The sequence below is a fragment of the Stegodyphus dumicola genome, chromosome 8, assembly GCF_044657685.1.
Source record: "Stegodyphus dumicola isolate Sdum_Otavi_A_Nest chromosome 8, ASM4465768v1".
NCBI classification, from domain to species: domain Eukaryota; kingdom Metazoa; phylum Arthropoda; class Arachnida; order Araneae; family Eresidae; genus Stegodyphus; species Stegodyphus dumicola.
In genome coordinates, this window is record NC_140775.1 from 149,066,264 (window position 1) to 149,081,259 (window position 14,996).

Genomic DNA, 14,996 nt, shown 5'->3' on the forward strand with positions numbered 1-14,996 from the left:
TTCACCACTGTTATCTTTTATCCATCAGCTAAATTCTGTTTCCACGTGCTGATGTTTGAATGAAACACTTGCAACTGGCAGTTCAGAATGGCATATGGTAATCATTCACGTGTTACATAATCATCACATCGAAGGATGAAGCAATTATTCCATTGGATTAAATAGAAATATTTGTCACTAAAGTTCCAGGATTTTAGCTTAGTAAATATTTCACAAGTAAACCTTGGATTTTAAAAGTACATTTTTGCATATGGCAGATACATTAAGAAGATATCCACGAGAAAAACACTCTATGTTTTACATGATCTACTAAGTAAAGATTTAGGATATTATTAAGATATTTAGCAATATATATGATTATTGAATATGGAAGCAAGAATAAGAATATTTTTAGTATTAAAGAACAATCATATGTTAATGCATAATATATTCAACACCTAATGGAAGACAAGGAATGTTCAAAGCTCACAAATATTTTATAAAATTGGAAGAAGTATTGTAGGAAAAAATCTAAATAAATATATTCTTTCTAAGTACAAGTAAATTCTATAATCAAAGTAAATCTAATTACATTGATATAATATTCAAAATTGCATATTTTTAGCTACACCACCTATTTATGCTATTATGAACTTATGTACTATCATTACAAGTATTAGCCGAAGAAATTGATATTAAGTATATTAAAATGAAGCTGTTTCCTATGATAACAGTGGGTATTTTCATGGAAAGGTTGAAATACATTTAAAAGCCTCTTCTAACGTTAATAACAGAGGGTTAATAGATTTGATATGTACCAAGTTATCCTTGAAGAATGAAACATTTTCAGAGCATGAAATTATATAATTATAAATTATTTGCTAATGTTGCTATATTATTTTCGCAGATTATTTAGTAACAAATTAATTCATATTATCATTTCAAATAAGGATTTTATCTATCACTTTTGGCAGGTAACGGAGATATAGTCACATGTCCCTAAACATGTGAACTTATTTTAAAACTTCACTTAATAAATATTTTTAATTTAAAAGAAAACTATAGTTCTGAGATTTTTCATATACAGAGAGTTAAAAGGTAAGGTTTGCTAAAAGCTTTAACGTACAAATTCAGTGAGTAAGATGTATTTCTGAATGGTACAACTTATTTAAACTGATACTTAAGCATATGTTACTCATAATAACCTACTTTGCAACCAAAGGAATACTTAAAATGAAAGCTTTTTCTCTTCTAAGATTTTAAAAACTGAAAAGCGTTACGAAAACAATAATTATAATTCTTGCTTTTAATTAAATTCCTTTAAACGAATTTTAAGAATCACTGAATATTTCCTTTGAAACTAAAGAACTGATAGATTTTAATATACATAAGTTATAACATTTAAATCCTCGGATTTTTTACACTAATTTGAGTAAGTTTTGCAAAAATGTACAAATAAATTTCTCTATGCTGACCTTTGAACTTTGGCATTTTAAATGGCTTAAATTATACCAAAATCGCATTTTTAAGACTTGACGAACATATATCACTTACCAATACAAATATGGCTTTAAAATGCATGAATGAAATGGAGTAACATTTATCAAGTTTCTTATTTATAAAACAAATTTTACTTTTGTGTCCTATTTCCATTTTGTTTCAACCTTCCGTATGAACTAAAAAGAGGAATTTAGGATATAAATTGAAGATACTAAATAAATAATGGTATACCTTAACAAAAATATCTAAACTATGAAGCAAATAATTAACTATAATTTACGTTTCACATAATATAGCTAAACTAAGCTAGAAATTAAAAAAATACCCCAATTACGTTATCATTAAACAAAGTATAATTTCCAAACATTATTCACATAAATCATACTGCTTTTAAAAATTATTTTGTTTCTGATTCACGTTTTTTTTATAAAAATAGATTATACAGAAATAAAGGGTGCCTAAACATGAAACTAATATGATATTCACAGCATCTTAATCTGAAATAGAAAATAGTATTTCGCAGCATAAATAATCGCAAACACTTTCAATACTCATAAGATTCCAAAATGAAACACTATTTTAAGAATTGCTCTTGAGAACAAAAGTAGAACAAATCCAATAGTAAGCAGCTAGAAAAGCGACTGAAAGAGAAAACATACTCCGTTTTCTAGATGCTAGATGAAAACGCGTTAAATCAGGTTTACGTTTGTAGCAAATACTTAAATCACTAAAGTTCACACATGTTCCATCACATAATGATTTAACAGCTGTGTAATATCCAAATACTACACCAGAACTGAAATCACATAAAACGATAGCATTGTTAAAACTTGAGTGCACTGCCACAGGACAAGATGCAAACTTTACGAATCACCCGTCCGAAAGGTCCTAAGCCAACTGGTGGTTGTCCGTGCCAGATATAACAAAAAGCAGCCGGATTCTGTTGATGTCCGACCGACGTGATAGACTCCGGGATACCATGTGTGCTGCAAGTGCGCATCCACGGCCGGATCTTTCCCGCGCAACGCTGAGGGCGCTTCGGATCAATCGCACCCCCTCTCCCCTGAACCTGGAGATACAGAACTCCCGGGGTTCTCCGGATAACCCCCACCCGATCGTTCTCGACAATGAAGGGGGCGATCGCATCTAAACCCACCCTCTTGACGTTATCCTTCATAGATCTAGTCACATATGCAACTGACAAATTGAGGTCTTCTGAATTGAAAAGGGAGGGGAAGAAAACACCCGAATTTTTGGAGAAATTGCCCAGTCATATGAGAAAAATGAGTGCAGTTAGGTTCTTTCTTTCTCAGATTTCTCTAGGTTTAAAAATGCGACTGTAAGGAAATAGGAATTTAAAGGGATAACTTGAGGCTCGAGCTAAACTATCTTGATATCAAAAGCGGATAGCACATTTTTTTCCTCTCAGTATGGAAAAAGTTAAAACTTCTTAGACACATTTCAGAAGTAGACATACTTTTGCAATACTTCTAGCAACATATGGAGACATTCCTTTTAAATGCTTCCAAAAACTTCATGATTTTTGAAACTCAAACTTCTTAAGTTTCTGCTGTGAACAGAAAGAAGAACGTTTAAGTTATCAATATACCAGAAAAGTGCTTCTACACTCATGAACTGTGTCTCTAAGAAACGCTTAAACAAAAATACAAATAGTAGACTTTTTCAATTGGAAACATACTTGATTATACATCATTGGCCATTTTAGAAGATGCAGATGACGTCAAATTCTAATTCAAAACACACATAAAAAATGAAAAATTGACTCGACGTTGTAAAGGTACGTTATAAGATATTTTCTCCCTCCTTCCAGCATGCCTTCATGGTGTAACGTTAGCATACTCGGCTCTTCGGGAGGTCCAGATTCGAGTCCCGGGGATAGCATTGCTCGTTTCCACGTCTTCTGCTTCAAAATAATCTAATGACTCTACAATGTTGAAAGGAAAAATAAAGGGTTTCCATAAATACATGATCTTCTATATGAGCTTATATTTTGAAGATGTTCTAAAAATAGTTAGTTAAATTGTCTAAGCATCTTACTAAAAATAAATGAGCATATGCATCTCTTTTTCATGCAAGATTAATAACAAATAGCTCAATATGTTTTTTTTTTTAATTTGGGTGCTAAAAGGGTGTAAATATAATAAGAAGTCGGATGAATTCTAAATTTTGTGAAATCTGAAGCTGCATTTGAATCTTGAAACGTTCTCGTATCAATTGAATCCTTCACATACAAATAAGAAGGAAACAGAAAACCTGTAATGTAACATCAAAAGTTCACAGTTAAAGCAAAATTTGAAATCTTCTGTCACTCAAAAATATTCGAATGTTTCATTAAGCACACGAATCGTAACAAATCTTAAAGGCCTTAAACTTTCACTTTGATGTTGGGATTTGAATGCTGCTTGTAATTAGGCTTTCTTAATTGTGTATAATTTTTTTAACTGACAACTATTTTCTTGCGAACATGCAGCTTCTTAGGAAATGAAGTTGCGTATTCGAGATGATTAAGATACGCATATCTCTTTAAGACTTTATTAAGAATGCTGTTCCTTCTGGATGACAAATGATTTTATTTTTCAGTTGATATTTTTCAGAAGTGATTAATATAGAAATTATGATGATTCCTCACATGATTAAATATCTGAATTTTATGGTCATTAAAATTATTTTCTTCTAAATTAGTTACGCCTCTGCAAATAAGCTCGAAGTCTACTAAGACGAAAGTGAAGTGAAAGGAAAAATAACTCTCTTGGTTAACACTTTTGTGTAAAAATATTGTGAAGTTCTTACAATTACCTGTTTATTCCAAAACTTTGAAGCCTTATTTATCATTTATTCGATTAGAATTCGGGATCTCAGAATGGATTTGAATTACGAATGCTTTACGAATTCCGAAAATGGAATTAAGAATGACTTTACGAATCCCTACTTCAAAGAAATATTTTCATTTCTAAAGCTGATTTCCAAGTCAAAGTTACTTGTTCTTTAGAATTTTAGTTCCAAAGCTTTAAGAAGTAATGATACAAGGATTATTTTTAAGGAGGTCCAATTTGCAATAAAAACAAACAAGTAAAAATTTTTGCACATTCACATTTATCTTTTAATTTTCATACAATTCTCTATTTATTTACATAATTGTCTTACCGGTTTAAATATTTATGTTAACGAGCAATTAGCGTTTGGATAATCTTCTTATAGAATTCTGCCGATGGTGATTGACAATCAATTAATTATTCAGGATCATTTTCACTTTTCCATCAGTACTCCTCACTCCATCAGTTCATCATCAGCACTCCATCAGTTCAACCTTCCTTGAACAAGTGCATCCACTTTCGCGCTATATTTTGATTCATTGCAATGTCACACATTGCAATGCTAGGAAAGGGGGAAATGACCGTTTCCTCACAGTCCGTGGAAAGCCAGATTTTCTTAAACAAATTTAACCTCAGACTGTAGGTTTTTCTTTAGTTCAAGTACGTATTGTTACGAAATGTCCAGGCGCGTTAGGATAGCTTCCTCGCAATGCAAGTTTAGGGTTTCCACAAATTGGTACAGGGTTGCCACATTTGGCGAGAAATCGCTCATTTGGCAACAAAATTGGCAAAATGCCATAGACGAATGGAGAACCTTCTAGAACGAATTCTTACTGGTTTAGCCCAGAATGTTCTCGAACGCAAGCCAAAAGCTATATAAACCCTACTCGTACGCGGAGAGTCAGAGTTTATTGTGTATTAAAAAAAGCTTTAAAAATACCAAAAAAAAAAAAACCATAAAATATTAAACTACAAAAAAGTATAAAACTATGAAAATGATTATAAAAACTAAAATTTCATTTTATTAATCTTAGCTTTTAACTCCATCCGTAAACTTTCTCGAGCACACGTGGCTTCCCGAGCTTGCATTAAGTAAACTAACTTACGCAATTTTCCTACTTCTGCTCACTTTATTTAATTCTGATGAGGAGGTAGATGGTTTTGAGATATAGGCACTCCGTAATACGAAATCATTGCCATTGTCAGTTAGAGACTGCCTAGTTCAGTTAAGAGTCAGCGGGCGAGTGTCTCGTAGTCTATTGCTGAGTAGGTCATCGAGTGAGTCTCTTAGTGTATCGTGAGTTAGTGCATCGTCGAGTTTCATCCTATAGTTTGAGCTCCAAGAACGATTGAACCGAGTGGGGAGCTGCACTCTAGCGTACCGTTGAGTGCATCGCCAGTTGTAGCGTGGAGAGTCCTGAGAGTACATAGAGTTCCGAGAACGACCGAGGAGTGTCGGGAGCTGTACTCTGGTGCTTTTCCCTGAAGCTGTCTTCACCGTTATAGCTTGATAGCCTGAAGGCTGTGTCGTTGATTGTTTCAGCGCGTTTACAGTGGTTCTTTGACGACTGAAACGTAATTTTGGAGCTGTCTTGTATAATACTGGCTAATAAATTGTGTTTCGGTACTTCATCAAGTAGTGTCGTCGTTATTCACGAACCCTTAACGTGAGGAGAAAAACGTAACAATATTATTCAAATTTTGTTATCTTTCCTGAACTCCTCAACTTTCTCACGCATTTCTTCGCTAGGATGTAAATTTAAAGTTAAGTGAATTGAGTACTTAAATGGGTGAATGGTGAATCTCGGAGTTTATTCAGAGTGTGTTTTCGCTAGCTAGCGCACGTTTCGTTTTTGACCTTGCTGTTACGTTGTTGATACGCCTGCTGGCCATTTTGAAATATTATCACACCTTCTAAATTTTATCGAGTCAACCTCGCTAGCCTTAACTTAAAAGTGCTAATCCAGCGTTATTCTTTTGAGACTTGTATTGCTCTGAGTTATAGTTTCTTAATTTCCACCGCAAATTGTCGGTGTTATTGTAAAACACGAAGTACGTGCCTTTTCTTTTCATAGTTGAAAATAATAAATGGTTATTTTCATTCTTCTGTACTGCTATTATTTCACGCCTGTGCGAAAATTCGTCATGTTCATTAATAGGATCTAGATTAGTTTATGTGCTGATTATGTGGACATAAAGAGTCAGATCTTGTAAAACTACGAATATAGACGGGTACCATGAATTGCATGTACAACTTCGGATTCCATTCAAAAGAATACCGGGAACTCATATACACACTCATTCTCAAGCGCGTTCGAAATTTCAAAGGATATTCACAAACGGGCCTTATTTAAAAAATACTTGAGTAGTCTTACTTAAAACGTCATAATTTGAAGCCTGTGGCTTTTTGAAGAAACAGACATTTTCTTTCTATAATTTAATAGAACTAAAACGAAACGCTAGTTTCTCAAATGAGAATTCGGATATACTCGAATACGAATATACTCCGTATTCGAATATACTCAAATTCCCAAAATGCGATAATGTATGCTATTATATTACTAAAAAAATTCAGCTTTCGATTATATCGGTAATTACTGAATGATTTCCTGTAAGTGAATTATCGTTTTTAGCTATCATAGTGAATATTTCCTACCTATTACTACAAACTACAGTTTTTATTCAAGAATTCTAAATATTACACTTGTGGAAAAGCTAACGTATGTACATATGGAAAATTACCAATAGTTAACTGCTGAATCACTGATGATGAAGGAGCAAAATGTCTCCAGTTCCTAAAGGAATAAAATAATCGTTAGCATTTATATGTTAAATTTTAAGTCGAGTTTTGACGTCAGAATGTTGTTAAGCTGTAAAAATAATATACTTTGACAGAATGATTGAACACCCAGTTACTTAATGCAAGCTTACCTACTAATGATTTTATTCTTGAGATACGAATTTGTGTCCTGTCTTCGAATCTATTCATTATTAAACAATGGTCTGCTTAAGGAAATGATTCTAAAACGTCACTGAATGGCGGCACTCTCTATTCGAAAGATTTTCTGTTCATATTTCCTATGCCCATAAATTTCAAATTATATTTGTTCTAAAACTATGGAACGGATAATAAATTTTCTTGAACACTGGTATGCTATGTCGCAGCATAGCAGAGTCACTGCTTTGATGCATTTAAGTTTGCACGAAGCCTAAAGAATAATTAAAATATTTTTTTTTAATTCTTAGTAACGTGAATACTGTCTCTATTTAACAAGTTAACAGTGGAACTACGTAAGGGTTCTTACCATTTTCCGTTAACAAAATATGGGTCTTAGCAACGCTCATATTGAGTTGAATGATGTTTTAGAATTTGATGTCTTTATTCAAATGTAGCAGAAAATTTTTTATTTGAAAATTTGTATTTTAGTTTTCTTATAGTTTTAAGCGACCAAAAGTAATCGCCGTTGGCATTCCTAATTTTTACAAATAGATTTTTAAGTTTCTTGATATTTGCATAAAATTCGAAAGTCTACGTATTTCATTTAATTGTAGAAAGTTTTGTTATAAGCTATCCACAGAAATTAAATAAATAATGCATACGTTTGGAATCTAGGAAACAAATGAGAAATTTACCGAAAATATTGCCAACTGAGTTAGTAGGAACGTGTCTAATACCGAACAATTAGGATTTTACAAGAAAGTGCATTCAATCACTCGGCAAGTTACGAATGGAATGCTGTGCACCAAGCACTGGAGGGAACGGCAAACTCCTCAATGAAATTGGCGATTGAAATTCTGAAAGCGTTTACACTGAGAAACAGATAGTTTATGCACATGGAAGATTGCCTTCCCATGCTGATATAACATTCATGAAAATGCCAGGAAACTTTTAGGAGAGAATTCTAAAGATAGAACTGCCTCCCAAACTTTATTCAGGGATAAAACTGTAAGCTATGTATCATATAAAAAAACTTGAAAAAAAAATCTCTCTCAGTGTTCTCCGTTTATTCCTCAGTGAAGTGATGACAAAATCTTCTCAGAAATATGCTGATTTTCCTTAAAAACATAAGTAACTAAGGTTTCAATATTATTCTTGAATATTTGTAAAATTGCTTTAGAACCTGAAAATGAGTCTAGTTGTTGGAACCGCAAAACTTGTGCAACGAAACAAATATGAAATTAATAACGCACTCTGAAAGAAAACAATTCAAATGCATTGTGAAGAATACGAGGTCTGCTCAAAGTCCAGGCAAGGAAAACACTAATGAGTTTCGCTTAGTATATGAATTCGAAAAGAGTTCATAATAAACTACCGAAAAAATTGTATACTAAATTTTGATCTCGCAATAGATGAACGGCTAGTCCGCATTGGAAACAATTTTATTACCGCATTGGAAACAATTTATTTAAAAATGCCCATGCGTGTGTGTGTGTGTGTGTGTGTGATTATGGCAAAGCCTCGAGGGCTATCTGCCTAAGGGAAGGGATGCCTTCGTGGAGGACTTTCTAAGGGAAACTGGCTCGTATACACGTTACACATGGGAAAAACCACGAAAACGCCCATGCAGCCAGCCCGTTCGCGGGATTCGAACCTCGGACCGAACTACCAGTGTTTAGAGACTTTACCGCTCGGCAGCTGGTGGGCCAAAATGCCCATGCAAAACATCCTATTACCCTGATATTTAACTAGAACCAAACTACTAGCGCTCATTGATCTCATCCACTCAGCCAATGGTGGCCAATACAGATGCATATGTCCTTTTTTTCAGTGCCAAACCGAATAGCGTAAAAATTCATTTCTTGCCATGTGGAAATTTAACAAAATATTTTAAGCTTTCTCTTTTTTTAATTAATTAGTTTAGTAAGGTTTTAATGAGGTGCAATTTTAATTGACAAAAAAGTGTTAAACCTGGCGCTCCACTTGAAAAGAGTATCAGTGTCATTTATTCTGTCATGATAAAATTGCGACGTAATGTAAAGTTCAAGGGGGGAAAAAACAGTAAAAGCAATATGAAAAGATCCATCAAATAGTTGGAAGCAAAGATAGACTTCCAACTCCTAATGTGATGACAAAGCCCATAAATTGTGGATATTCATACAACTATGACTCATTAGATATTCGATTCATTGGACTGTGACTGATGGAAATTTTACACTGAAGCGTGTCAAAGAAAATTAGCCGGTTGTTCCATTAGTATTATCAGCCTTCAATATGTACAACAGATATTTCAGGATATGCATACTCCCTCCCGTTTGCCTGTATTTTTTTAGTTTGCCAATTTCTTCGTCGCTTTCGAGAATCGTCCTCCAGAGATTTACGCTTCAGGTGGTTGTGCCAGTTTATTCATTTTCTTTGAAATGCTTGTGTTATTTCTTCCGTTTTTCCTGAAATGGGTTTTGTCACTTCAAGCTCTGCTTATTCGTTACTCGCTTTCACTTCCATTGGAACTAAACACTCAGGCTGATTTTCGGCTTGCTTTCAATTTTTTTGTTTTAAAATTTTTCTTTGCTTTCATCTTTTAGCCGTTTCTTGCAGCATACCAGTGAGGTTTCAGTTTCACTCTTTGATTTACAAAAATGCATGCCGTTTCGCTCTTTTCATTCTCGAAGCAAGTGGCAATAAAGTATGACATTCATCTGCAATTTCAATGATTTTAGTTTTCGCATTTTAAGCAAAAAACAGATATAATTAAACAATAAAATAGTGTTTTATGATTTTTTTCCAATGGCAGATTGTGAACAATTAAAAATGTAACCCAGTCCATTAATCTATACAAGGCCGGATATGGTGGTCTCTTTATTATGCAGGCACCTAATAGGTGGGCCACCATCGCCTTTCCTATGAAAGGACGGACAGTTACTTCTTCGGGATTCGAACCCAGGGCCTTCGGCATCGCATTCAGCTTCCCCGATCACCATACCGACTGGGCGGCTGTTTTATGAATATTTATATTAGGGGAGTGGAGATTAGGGGACCCAGTCGCCAAATCCTGGTGGCGGAGAATTCTCATCGACCACCTATTTTAGTTCGGGCGCCACTGTAGAGACATTAGGTTATTTCTAAAAAGGAGACATGAAAAATGACAAAAACGAACGCGAAAAAAGCGAGAGAAATATCATATAAGGTATTAAGAGTACTTCACCTATCAACCTTTAAAACATAGCCACATTTCATTAAAAAACGGAATTTTTCGTGATTACAATAGTTCCATTACTTCGTACAAGAAAGTAATAATTAGGTTTACGAATTTTTAATCATATGCTTATAGCAAATATTTCATAACAAACAGTGAAGTATCGAAGTTATAAGGTATTTGTCCCGCCTTCCTAGCGTGCCTTCGTGGTATAGTGGTTCTGCTGGGCCGGTATTCCAGAGGTTCGTGGTTCGATTGCGGCGAAGGCGGTTGCTAATTTATCATCTCTCTTGCTTCCAAAAAATCCTAATGTCTATACAAAGTAACAACGCAATTATATTAAGAAGTTTATGCTAACACTTCCAAATTTTATATCCATGCCATGTATCGGTGCTCAGAAAAACTGCGTATCCTTTTAAGTAAACTTATATAATTAAATAATTTATAACTTTCCTTTATTTCAAACTGATGGTATACTAAACCTAGTACTATATTAGCATTTAATTCATGTAAAAGACTTGTAAATGAATTATTGAATCGTTTACAAATAATTAATGATTCAAAGCTCTCAGAGGTTATCAAAATTAAGTCCAATTTTGGGTGTCATGAAGGCTGCATGCAATAAATTACAAGAAAGCAGAGACTGTATTAAATTCAACCCAGGCATCCACAGTATTTCGAGAGAGAACTTTCAGCACAATATTTTAGATATAATTGGCTTTTATTATCATTGCAAACAGAAAGAACCACGGAATAATTTTCATTTCAGAAGTAAAGACCCTTTATATTGTCTAGTGGGAAGTAATTAGATAAATACGTTATGAAATACAAAAAAAAAAAAAAAAAATGTGGCCAATGAAGAAATTGCACATTTTGATAATCGAGATTTATTGGATATTGTTACTATAGGGAATCGTGCATTGTCCTGTCTGTAACTGGACTCAGAGGCTGACCGATGCTAAGGAAATGCATAGTGTTGAGCTTAAATCTCTCGGTAAGTATGCGGCCAGAGGGATGTTGTAGACAGAGGCGATATTTGTGTTCTAAGTACCACAAGCGACTAGCCTCTAGTGCAGTGGTGGCGAACCTTTTTGGGCCCGCGTGCACAAAATTTTTTGGGGGTGTGCCGGCGTGCCCCAAAACCTCTTTTATTAAATCCCCATTGAAGAGCGGTTTATCATGTTTTGCCAGGCACAGAGAAATTTGAAAGCTGGCTGTTGTTAGATGGTTTGTTTTAAAAAGCTAATTGCAAAAACCAACTTTCTGGTAATTATAATTCCTCAGTTTCCCTTCAATAAACACCTTCCGTTCAGCTTCATCAAGTTCGGCAACAATCTCGTAGTTGGTATTAAAGTGCCGTAAGTAATTAAGTGAAACGTAAACCGTAAGTAAAGATAAGTAAGTGAGCGAAGCATTCAAAAACAGACATTTAAATTACATAGTATCATTTTATTGTGATTATTGATTAAGGAAGTAATATTTTAGTCGCGTGCCGGCTGATGAGACTCTGCGTGCCGGTTGTGGTATACTCATACCATCACTGCTCTAGTGACACAAACGTTCGTCATGCACAGTCAAAGGCTATGCAAAGTTCACAAAACCTGTCGCCAGACACGCAGTTAACCATTCGAATGTTGTAGAAACACAAGACATTTTTTGGAAAGAAGAAGATGTACTATTCAGCATTCCACCCACGATGTCTTGAGAATCAGAACAGCTGCAGACGGGTGTAGTATACAGTCAAAGTTATCTGAGGTAATGGGCGCCTTGCAAAACTGCTCCTTATGATTAGTCACCCATTCTATAAATAAGCAATTGAATATATATTGAATACAAAATAATATTCATTATACAATCATATTCGATGATAACAAAGAGTGCTACAGTGTACTTACTATATATAGGCAAATGTAAAAATGCCCTTTTAAATAAATAGCATAAGAATCAAAAGCTCTATGTGATTATGCCAAACAGAAAAGTATCATTTACTTGATCATCGAGACTTCTTAATAAAAACTTTTTAACTTTATCAAAAGATATTAATTATCTTCAGACTGACATTTTCAGTAAGTGTGTTACTTTATATATCTTTCGAAAAGAAAATGGCTCTATCCGTATCTAATTAAAAAAGCGGGGCATTTAACAGGGTGGATTTTTCAAAGCAATGAAAAATGGTAAGGTATCGAGTGAATCATTAATATACGCAACTATGGAAGCATTTCATATTTAGTTAATATACTAAAAGAGTCCATTTTGGGTGTCGCAAAACGCTTTAAATTTTAGTACTTAAAACTAATGATGAAATTAAACTAGTGAAAGACTACCGTAAACGTTTTGCAATAAATACCACTAAATTATGTTATTATAAATGGCATTACGTATAGTGAAGGTGGGAAATATTACGTTCTCCTTAAGAACTAAAGACAAAAATTAGACAAACGTTTCCTCCTATTATTTTCGTTTTACATTTACGAAAGAAATCAAAGCGAAAATATTTTAGATTCTCAAATATTTTTTAACTTGTAAAGACATTAGGTATTTTTAGGAAGCAAGAATCATGAAAAATGAGCAACGCCGTGGCCGGGAATCGAACCACGGACCTCTAGAATACGCGCCCAGCGTGTAGATCACTACACCACGAAGGCATGCCAGGAAGGCGGGAGAAATACCATATGCACTTCTCCTTTTTAAAGGGCGACTGGGTTTTTTAGGGGACCCAAACGACAAATCCTGGGCGTGGAGAATCATCATCCACTACCTTTTTAGTTCGGGAGCCACTGTAGAGACATTAGGTATATTTTAGGAAGCAGGAATAATGAAAAAATGAGCAACGCCTTCGCCGGGAATCGAACCACGGTGCTTTGGAATACGCGCCCTGCGAAGGCATGCCAAGAAGGCATGCCAAGAAGGCATGCCAAGAAGGCATGCCACGAAGGCATGCCAAGAAGGCGGGAGAAATACCTTATAAACTGATATATTTTAAACCAGACATCCTTCATTCCGATAATTCTGACATTATTAGTCATTCATATTCTCGTAGTTATCATCATTGTTTATACGATGAAAAATGTTAAATTATATTAAAGCAGTAAGCAGGAGTTATACCCATAAGATCTCTTAATCCATATAACATGCTGTAGGAACGATTATGGTTTTCGAAGCCTGAAAACGTATAAATTTAGCTCATTCTCGTCAGGATTCAATGCATGAATCTTCCAGCTGCTAGCTGGAAGGACTAATTACATACTGTACCAGAGCAATTGCCAAGAAATCCGATAGTTTCGCATAATGTAAAACTACATTTCTTACTATGGCCTGGTTATGTATTATACGTACTTGTTATGTACCATATACGTTTTCTAATTATACTCCATTTGTTATAACAGTGTCTCTTGTTAAGAATATATTTCTATTAACTCTGAATTAATAACTGCTAAAATGAAAAGAAAGTGAAATTCGAAACTACACACAGGAAAACTTTGTCCAATTACTTCCTTTTGGAGTGTATTATGAATGCTATCTCAAGTTCAAAACCGTCAAATTCATTTTTTGTCTGCGAAGAATGTTCTTTGTCTTGTAATCATGTTTTCTTTGTCTTTTGTCTTTTGCTGCAATTTGAGTTGTAATTACCTGAGCTAAGGCAAAGAAGAAACGAATTGAGAATAATGAAGTCAGTTGGAACAGAGAAGTTGTTGGCACAAAAAAAATGTATATGTCAATGAAGCAAAAAAATAAATGAGCCATTACGGGTATTAAAAACCATAAATCTCTTCAATTTTGGTTTCATAAGTGCATAAGACTCTTAAGTGACTTTGTGATTATTTCAAAAGTTTTATAGCTGATTTATATAAAATCAGCAACTTTTAGACATGTAATTCGGTTATTCGAACAGTTTATTACCCGAACCCTATCAGATCGGTTGTTTTTGTTATGTGACTTATCTCACTTGTCCGTCAGTCACATCAAAACAAGCTCTTTGAATTTTCACTATCAGATTCAATTTAGTTAAGCCAATGGCCGCCTGTTAGTAATGAATCCTTTCTAAGAATGAAAAACATACTGCCATTCTAAGCTCGTTTAATGCGTCATTAATTCCAATTATACGGCAATTTACAGCCCAGTTATAAGTGATTTTTCACAATTATTGCCTTTAAAATTATCCATACACTAACTCAGCTTAGGAATGCATTTTCTTTGAATTCTTTTGCTTCATCAGTTAATTTTTACAATTAACTGATGAATTTGTAATTAACATCGGTTTAATTTTTATAATTAACATCAGTTAAAATTTCTAAGCATTTCTAATAAAAATAACCCCTTATCAATGAAGTTTTTAAGTTCATAACATATTGATAAATTTAGCAGAAAACGTTACCGTAAAAAGAAGTAAAAATTTTAAATAAAGTCTTATTATATTGGTAGAATAGCATCATTATGCTATAATTAAAGTATCTAAATTTTCATCGTGGATAATTATCTAAAGTAGTCTGTTTAACTGGTAGATTATTTTCCTTTTTCTGTTTGGTCATAGCTATTTGACTTATTGATC